Here is a 9,680-nt window from a genome sequence, read left to right on the forward strand (position 1 = left end):
AATGGTTACATTTTTTATAACTTTGTAGTAAGAACATTCTTGTAATATAAGAATAGATTAGTTTCTACTTGCTATCTGCTGTTCTGATGTATTATAGTTCTACGACATTGAAGACACTGAAAAATTAGAAAGACATTCTCCTAGGCTCACACTCTCTGCTATTAAAGTACAAATATTATTTGCTTTCACAGTGTGCTACACAGAAAGCTCAGCTGTAATTCGAAGAACATAATATATGTTGATGCATCATGATCTCTTGAGATACTCTTTAAGAGGAACATCTCCTCAATGTTTCTCCATAGGGTTATTGAATTTCCATAGGCTCCATCTTTCCTTCCTTAGCAGAGCTGTTGTATTAATCAAAATTACCACCTGCTCTATTATAGACTCCTTCAAATGACTTCTCTCAACTTAATATACTTATATTAGACGAAGCTATCAGTGAGTTATTGGGACACATTCCCTGCTCTGTTCATTGCAAACTAGCTCTGAGTTGGCCACTTAAGGAAACTGCATTAACTCTTTCAGACCACCAGGGTGCCATTTAGGGCCCTCATGTAACATTTTCCTTAAACTAGGTCATCATGATGTCATTTAATCATTTTAGAGCACTGAAATAGATATTTATGAGATGGCCTCTCAGAGTCTGAAAGAATTAGTGTAGTTCTCCATAGCCTATGACCCACTCTGAAGTCAAATGACATGAACTTCTGTTAGTATGTCAGTCATTTCCGAGTCCTGGCTACAGTTCTCAGGGAGAATCTGAAACATTTAACAATGAGAAGGGAATCAGTTAAAAATCTGCAACCCAGTTCACTCAAAATTATTCACTGAAAAGTTATTCTTGTTCTCTCTTCATTCCATTCCTGTTTCCAATGCATAACCACAGCTTGGTCCAGGGCCTATTAGCTGGCTGTCTACTCTTACCAGATGACACTTACCTAAGAGAAATTGTCACAAATTGTAGAATCACAGAGCTGGAAGTTACTTATAGGAACTATCTGGTAAAAAAAAAAAATGGAGTTCTCTAGGTAGAATGTTCAGTAAACCATTTTAGATTAACAAGAAATTATCCTCCAATTTTCTTTCACTAATAAGATACTATTTTATATTGAGATAAAATACTTTCTTGTATCTTACTGAACATGTTAGGATTTAGAGAAAATATCACCTAGTTGTTCTCTGTAGAAATTTCTCTACTGAGTAAAAATCTTTTGACCTAATCTTATGAGATCTGTGAAATTGTCAGAATATAATATTTTTATAGCCCTTAGCACAACCTACAGGAGATGTGTGGGAAACTGTTTATATTGTCACTTTTTGTGACACCTTAATGAGGTGAATGTTCTAGAAATTGGGAAAAAAATACATGAAAGAAAATGTTCCGCTGCGTTAGAATAAAATTAGCCTTTAAAAAAATTCTCCAAATTTCCATTTCCATATCTATTACCTGCCTATTTTTAACTGATTCAAATTCCCAGATATGCATGTATTTATCGATTCTCTGCAGAACTTTTATATAATGCAAGGAATGAGATTATACCTTGTGATGTCATGTTGCTGTATTTAACAGATACCTCAAATTGTAGTCATTCTCACATCTCTGTTCAGAATTTCCATGAATCCAAAGCAAGTTAATGGAACTGAAAGAAAAACAATATTTTAGACAAGGGAAGGCAAGGTTTTCCAATTTTTATGGGGAAGGAAAAATTCAGGTTTAATTTGATTTAGGTTCATAATTTCCCATATTAGACTTCTATATATAAAAACAGTACTTACTGTTACATTCCCCATCTTCATCTGCAAGTAGGAGAGTGTCCTTTAGGCTTAAAGCTTCATTCAAAATGCCATGCTAACTATAAAAACGGGTTTGTTTGCACTTATATACTTAGCTCCTTATTCAGGCCATTGTGTGTTTTACACATCGCATAACCGTGATCTATATTCTGAGTGCTCGAGGCAGTCTTATGTGGGTTTGTCTCTGAGCCAGATTTATCTTCGTATTTCCCATTATAGCCTGAAAGAACCGTATTAAGGAAGCCTTTCTTTTCAGTTCCCACTTGTGATTGCTAACATATCAAATTTATTCCTTCGTAATCCAGATCATTTTCCAGCAGCTTTGAGGCCTGCATGTAGTAGTTTGTTAGAGAGCTCATAGTAACCCTACCCTGACAGACCAAAAAGCCCTTCGACTGTCACTTTATGTCATTAACAATTTTCTAAAGCCATTACAGATGGGATGGACTGATTAGAACTGAGGAGGGAGGATCTTTTTCCCAGCCAGAAATATCCCTTGAGACTTTCACGTCGTGTGAAGTTTCTAGTGATTAATGGGAGAAAAAGAAGGCCGCCTGTCCCACAGTTGCCACAGACTTTATTTGGGAAAGAGCTTATTTATATTTGGTGGGCTCTCGGATAGCTAAACATTAACTGGCTAACTTAAAATACAGATAGAGCAGTAGATTACAAAGGATATAATACATGTTAGTTTTAGGTCCTGAGGTTGGATTTTCTCTCATTGTTTGAGTATAGCGATTATAATTTAATGTAAGCGTTGCTGCAAGATGAAAGTGTTTATCTTCTCCTGGCCTTTTCCCTCTTCTTCTGCTGTTTTATTTCTGTAAATGAAAGCTACAGCTGGAATATTGTTTTACTGCAAATCTCACACCAGCACTGTCAGTTGTGATGTGACACCAGAGATTCTTATCTGTAGGTTGGGTTGGAATTATTAAACATTCTCACATTGTGCAAAGTGTTGGGGATGAACAGCAGTGCAGTGAGGTGCATCCAACACTTCTGTCTTCCCCACCTGATCCTTGAAATATGACTCCTTTAAAGGGCTAATGTTCACTTTCCATAGCTTTATATAGAGAAGTGACAGTACTCAAGAAGTAACATGAACTGAAAATTATAGCAACTTCCCATCCCTCTGTCTTAATGCATGCTTTCAAAAGCAATCTTAATGGTAGACCTCATTTGAAAAGAAAACATTTGGCCACTTGTGATTAAGAACAATGAGATTTTTATGAAGAAAAATTGCTTGTAGCCCAAATATTGGAAAATATTTACATTTACTTTTTCACTTCTTTTTTCAAATAACCTTTCCTATGACTATGATACTAAAGCAAAACATTTTATCAAATTAAAGTGAGAACTGAGCCTCATGCTTTTCTTTCACAGAAATTATTATTAAAACTGTGAAAACACATGTGCTCCCACATTATTGCAGGTACACACCATAATTATATATTATTTGCCATCTTGCTAATGCTTAACAAGATGTGGAATTTTCATCTTCAAAGCAGTCCATAAATGTTAATCACTGTGACACTTCTGGAAGACTGGGAAGAAATAGTACCTACAATGCAAAGATAAGGAGATAGAAGAAGCAAGATTAAGTGATTTGTCCAGGAGCACTTATTTTGCTTCGATGCTCAAGGGTTCCAGCTATGAGAGAACATTAATCCATTTCTCAGAGTCTTGACTTCAAACACACATTAAGGCTCCTGGGTCACTCAGATGCTCGCTTCAAAGTTACACTTACATTCTGTTGAGAGATAGCTTCAAAAGTTGTATAGGACCAATCAGAGCTGTGGGATAATATTTAGGCTACACATATCTTCCCAGAAAGCACAAAATACGGTTTCTGTGTACTTTGATTGAAATAGAGAAATATAGCTGAAGTGCTATATTAAAATAGCACTATAGGACTGTTACAGGTCACAGAAAACAACTGGATTCATTTAGTAACAAGTAATCAAATGGTTCCAGATAATATACAGGATGTCCAGTTACACCTGGCTATCAGATAAACGGTGAACACATTTTTAGAATGAGTTTATCCCACATATTACATTATCATTATTTACGTGTTGTTCAAGTCTAACTGGACATCCAGTATTTTTATTTGTTAAATATGGCAACCCTAATCGAAAACCAATTTATTTATTTTTTTTTAATTTTTTTTTTCAACGTTTATTTATTTTTGGGACAGAGAGAGACAGAGCATGAACGGGGGAGGCGCAGAGAGAGAGGGAGACACAGAATCGGAAGCAGGCTCCAGGCTCTGAGCCATCATCCCAGAGCCCGACGCGGGGCTCAAACTCACGGACCGCGAGATCGTGACCTGGCTGAAGTCGGACGCTTAACCGACTGCGCCACCCAGGCGCCCCTGGAAAACCAATTTAAACAAGCTTAGGCATGTATGGGAATTATTGGCTCAGAAAACCTAAGAAACGTTTAGGGTGCCTAGGTGGCTCAGTCTAAGTATACGGCTCTTTATTGAGGCTCAGGTCATCTCAGGATCCTGAGATAGAGCCCACGTCAGGCTCCCTGCTGAGCGTGGAGCCTGCTTGGGATTCTCTCTCTTTCCCTCTCTCTCTGCCCCCTTCTCTCTCTCTCAAAATAAATAAATAAATAAATATTTTTAAAAAGAAAATCTAAGAATGGTTTAAACGAGTAAGGATGAAAATCTCAAAGACAAGGCTAGTCTATTAAATTTTTTTTTCAACGTTTATTTATTTTTGGGACAGAGAGAGACAGAGCATGTACGGGGGAGGGGCAGAGAGAGAGGGAGACACAGAATCGGAAACAGGCTCCAGGCTCTGAGCCATCAGCCCAGAGCCTGACGCGGGGCTCGAACTCACGGACCGCGAGATCGTGACCTGGCTGAAGTCGGACGCTTAACCGACTGCGCCACCCAGGCGCCCCAAGACAAGGCTAGTCTAAAGATCAGCTAGAAGCAATAACATGAACATCTTCAATATTCTTCCCTCACTGTGTTTCATGTGTTGGCTTGTCTTTTATGGCTGACTTGCACTAGCAGGAAAAATTAATTGACCTTATTGAGTTTTATATTTGAAAAAGTTGCCAGTGGTGAAAAAATGGTCTAATGTTCTCCTTCCTTCCAGATCCAGACATACTAAGGAAGGGCTGTGATTGGTCTACACCTTGGCCAGGTGCCAATCTCTGGGATAGTCAACTGTGGTCATTGCATAGGGTTTACATATATAAAAAAATATATAGCACCTTCCACAGAGACTGTAGAAGAAGAATAAGACTGAGAAGCAGAGAAAAGGAACAATTTCTAAAAAGAGCATGCTGCTCCCAGATGAAATGGGTTTTTGGGTAGGCAAATAGTAGGCAACAAACACAAATATGCATTCCAATACAAATGAGTTCAAACAAAACAGGGATTTTATTGAAAGGATGTAATACTATCTTAAAGAACACAATGAGGACAAGATATCCAGGTATTACAGAAGACCTGGACAAGCAAAGGAAGGCCCTTAAGACACACTGTACCTACTGTTTGTCTTTTTCTTCTCTTTCTATTTTAATTACTTAATCTCTACAGGCTGTTTCTGAGCATGTCCAGTCCAGGTAGTCATAAATAAATACCAGTACCTAGTATACAGCTAGGCACATCTCAGATAGCATGTCTGGGAACAGAGGGACATTTGAGAAAGTTTAAGGACTAGGGTACAATTTTCTGAGAGGAGGTATCTATTACATTCTGATATTTTAAAGTAAAAATAGTATCACCACTTATTTTATTTAGTTCTAGGCCCCAGGAGAAAGTATATATTTTCATCTTCTATTATTTCCTCTTCTAAATTAACCATACCCTTGGGATAACCATTCTTAGGGAAAACATGTAACTTAGTCATATTGATCCACAGTACTACAATGATCCATAGATCACTGAATAATACAATCTGGGTGGTCACATTCTATGAATTCTACAAGCAGGGGTTTTATACGCTTACCAATAAAATAACAATTTCTTTTAAGCTAATTGCCTAAAGGTTTTACCCTAAGGAGAACATTCTAACTAAGATACATTTGTCATGTATACTTAGAGAATATGATGAATTTGTGGCATGAACAGCTTGTCTCTTTGACTTAATACTGACAAACACTCAATTTGAAATTTGAAGAGGTAATGGTGGTAGTTACAAGGAAATGAAAAGCTTCAAAGCTTCACATTTTCTTGGCATGACCTCTACAACAGCATCTGTTCTTGTCTTTTTTTTTAAATTCTTGAGTAATACTAGGAAGTTGCTAGACCAGATGAACTTCCTATGACCTATTTAGTAGACCCAAACAATTAGCAAATGGTTATTCAATCACTCCTAAGAGTAGATTTATGCTAGACAAGTAGAATATCATGACCTTTTGATTTATTTTATATAACTTTTCATATACACTTCTTCTGACAATGCCTGGCACATAGTCTGTGAGAGGCGATGATGGTCTGAAGCAAGGCTTTGCATAGGATATGGAGATGATGTGCTGCTATTTTCCATTGTCCCCAGTTCCATTCACTAGACAGTCTTCACCTCTAGACTTAGCAGGGCTAACCCTGCATCCTCTATTTTCCTGATTGTTAGGAACAATCATTACAAATGGTAAGTAAATCTTAGGTGTCAGTGTTATCATCTAAGGATGTATATAAAGAAGAAGAATAGAAAGTGGAATTTTGAGGTACGCCTGTGTATAATGAATGTATGGAGGAAGAGGAGCTTATGAAGAAGACTGAGAGTTAGACTTTTAGGTGGTGAAAACACTAAGAGAAAATGGGACCAAGAGAGAGTAACAGAAAAGACAAGGAGAAGAAATATCAAGAAGAGATAGGGCGCACCTCGGTGGCTCAGTCAGTTGAGCATCTGACTTCAGTTCAGGTAATGATCTCACAGCTCGAAGGCTCCTGAGTTTGAGCCCTGCATTGGGCTCTGTGCTGACGGCTCAGAGCCTGGAGCCTGCTTCAGATTCTGTGTGTGTCTCTCTCTTCCTCTCCCCTGCTCGTGCTTTCTCTCTCTCTCTCCCAAAAATAAATAAACATTTAAAAATTAAAACAAAAAAGAGATGCCAAAAAAAAAAAGGCTAGATGAACAGCATCAATAGAACAAAGGGAATACTGGAAAGCATCTGTTGAATTTGTCAGATCAGAAGTCAACAATGACATTACTGAGAGCTCTTTCGGTGGAGTGATGAGGAAATAAATCAGAACAGAATAAATTGAAAAGAACAGGAGGTAGAAAAGTTTAGAAAATGAGTATCAACTATTCTTTTTAAAAGGATAGAACTAGTAATTCTATAAACTTAAGAATACTTTGATTAAGGGGCACCTGGGTGACCCAGTCAGTTGAGAGTCAAACTTCTGATTTCACCTCAGGTCGTGATCTCACCGTTTGTGAGTTCAAGCCCCATAGTGGGTTCTGTGCTCACTGCGTGGAGCATACTTGGTATTCTCTCTCTCTCTCTCTCTCTCTCTCTCTCTCTCTCTCTCTCTCTCTCAATGAATAAATAAACTTAAAAAAAGAATACTTTGATTAAAAAAATTCAACAGTGGGGGCACCTGGGTGGCTCAGTTGGTTAAGCATCTGCCTTCAGCTCAAGTCATGATCTCACAGTTCATGAGTTCAAGCCCCACATCAAACCCTCTGCTGTCAGTACAGAACCACTTTTGATCTTCTGTCCTCCTATCTCTCTGTCTCTGCCCCACTCACTTTCTCTCTCTAAAAAATAAATCAATAAACTTTAAAAGAATTCACCAATGACCTGATTAAGACTCCATGTAATTGTGGGGTGCCTGGGTGGCTTAATCAGTAGAGCATCTGACTTCAGCTCAGGTTGATTTCACAGTTCATGGGTTTGAGCCCAGTGTTGGGCTCTGTGCTGACAGCTCATTGCCTGGAGCCTGCATCAGATTCTGTGTCTCCCTCTCTTTCTGCCCCCTCCTTCCTCTCTCTCTCTCTCTCTCTCTCTCTCTCTCTCTCTCTCACTCTCTCAGAAATGAATAAACATTAAAAATATAAGAGAAAACTCCATGTAATTGTTCCTAGGAACTCAAAAAGGCAATTGCTATTCTTCAGGTTTTCTTTTTCCTTTTGTAATGATACTATTTACTTCGTAGTCATTTCCAATGTACCTACCTGGAAAGTCAATCCAACAATGGGAAGAAAGAGAACTTATGTATGTGATTTTTTCCCTTTCAACAGGTCATTTACTGACATTGAAAAAATTTCCTCACATCCCCAAAGTAGAAGACATATTGCATTAATAGTTTGTGTTTGGTTAATATGGATTATAGAAAAATAATCTGTCAACAGCTGGTTCTGTCATTCCTTTCTTACCAAGAATGTTGCTATAGATTACCAAAATTAAAGGAAATTATAGCCAGAAGTTTATATTAGTCTGCCTTTGTTTTGAAACCTTAACATTCCCCTTCCAGTCTGTTTTATACTTCTCTAAAGTACTTATACTTTCTTTAAACCCATCTTCCCAGAGTTCCTGTCTAAAGTGCTGGTAAAGAAAGAGTCGATAAACTCACTCACAGTAACAAATGATGGCAAAACCAGTCTAATGTGTTACCTCTCCCAAGATGGCTTCATATACAAGAACTGAAGTCCAGTAATGAATGTCAGTATGAAGAAGTTTAATTGTATAGGAGGATGAAACATCATAGCTATCTTACCAAATTATCACAAATAGGACTTACTCTACCTGAATATAAGGCCAACAGTACATTGTATTTTAAGCTAAGAGAACATATACCTACAGGGAATAGATTTCCATGATGGAAGGGCAAGTTCACTTTTTGTTGATATTTTAGAAATATTTCCAAAGAGATAATCACTAGGTTTTCATTTAGACATATGTGATGACACAGTTGAAGACTTCAAAGGAGTTTGTGTAGCAGGTTGACTTTTGATACTGTCACAATTCTATGTCTGTTTTTCTTATGAACATGTGAGAGCATTTCAAAGAAAATGATGGAAACTTCTAAATTAAAGGTACTTCAGTGTTGATCAGGCTATAACCTAATTAACATTTTCAAGGCTTCCACTTCTTTTAGATAAATGGCAGGCCTTGACTGGCAGCCACAAGACAGCTCATGAACATGATTATGACAAAATAATGTGCCTTTGTCAGACACAGACTTTGAGTACTCTCTTGACTTAATAAAGTTAAGCACCACTTATAATCAGTACTTCACTTTGCTTTTTTCTATCATATAGCCTGTTGGTTGTCCTGTTGTTCTAGCAGACATCTTGCATAGGTGTTCACTGGTACTCTCCCACTATGGAGGCACTCAAATTCTCAAGCTTCTAGCTACTACCAAATGGACAAAATGTAGTTTGACTTCTTATAACCTAGTATTCATCATCATTGCTTAATGTACCAAACCTTCATAATTCCCAATATCATTTCATTTTGACTCACATTTGTATGCATTGAACAAGATTGAAAAAGTCCTCTGAGTTTCAATTTAAGTGTTAAAAATTGTCACTGAAAGTGCTTACTTCAGCAGCATACATACTAAAATTGGAACGATACAGAGAAGATTAGCATGGCCTCTGCACAAGGGTGACATGCAAATTTGTGAAGCATTCCATATGAAAATAATAATAATCACTGAAAATATGAGTCATATAAGCTAAAACCAACTAGCTTTAGTCTTGAAAAATCACATAAAGTATTTATGAAATGTATAAACCCTAGGAAATTATTTTCAAACAATGATAGGTTTGAATACAATTTAATCAATAATATCATATGTAACTTAGAAACTTTTATTGATGAAAATTTTGGTATTCTATTATTCCATTAGCATACCATCCTTATTGAACACCTTTGGGATCTTCAAAGGTACAGAATAAGATTTAGTTTTGTGC

General features: G+C 37.2%; 1 non-coding gene across 1 annotated transcript; it reads left to right on the forward strand.

Annotated features, from left to right (window-relative positions):
* The first annotated feature begins 9,300 nt into the window (after positions 1-9,300).
* On the forward strand, positions 9,301-9,407 carry LOC124508976 (U6 spliceosomal RNA). Its single transcript, XR_006961345.1, has one exon. It is a non-coding gene; the product is annotated as a U6 spliceosomal RNA (small nuclear RNA).
* The last annotated feature ends 273 nt before the right edge of the window (positions 9,408-9,680 follow it).

Source organism: Lynx rufus, unplaced genomic scaffold (assembly GCF_022079265.1).
Source record: "Lynx rufus isolate CCGP_SWC_20201006 ecotype Redwood Valley unplaced genomic scaffold, mLynRuf1.p SCAF_13, whole genome shotgun sequence".
Lineage (NCBI taxonomy): Eukaryota > Metazoa > Chordata > Mammalia > Carnivora > Felidae > Lynx > Lynx rufus.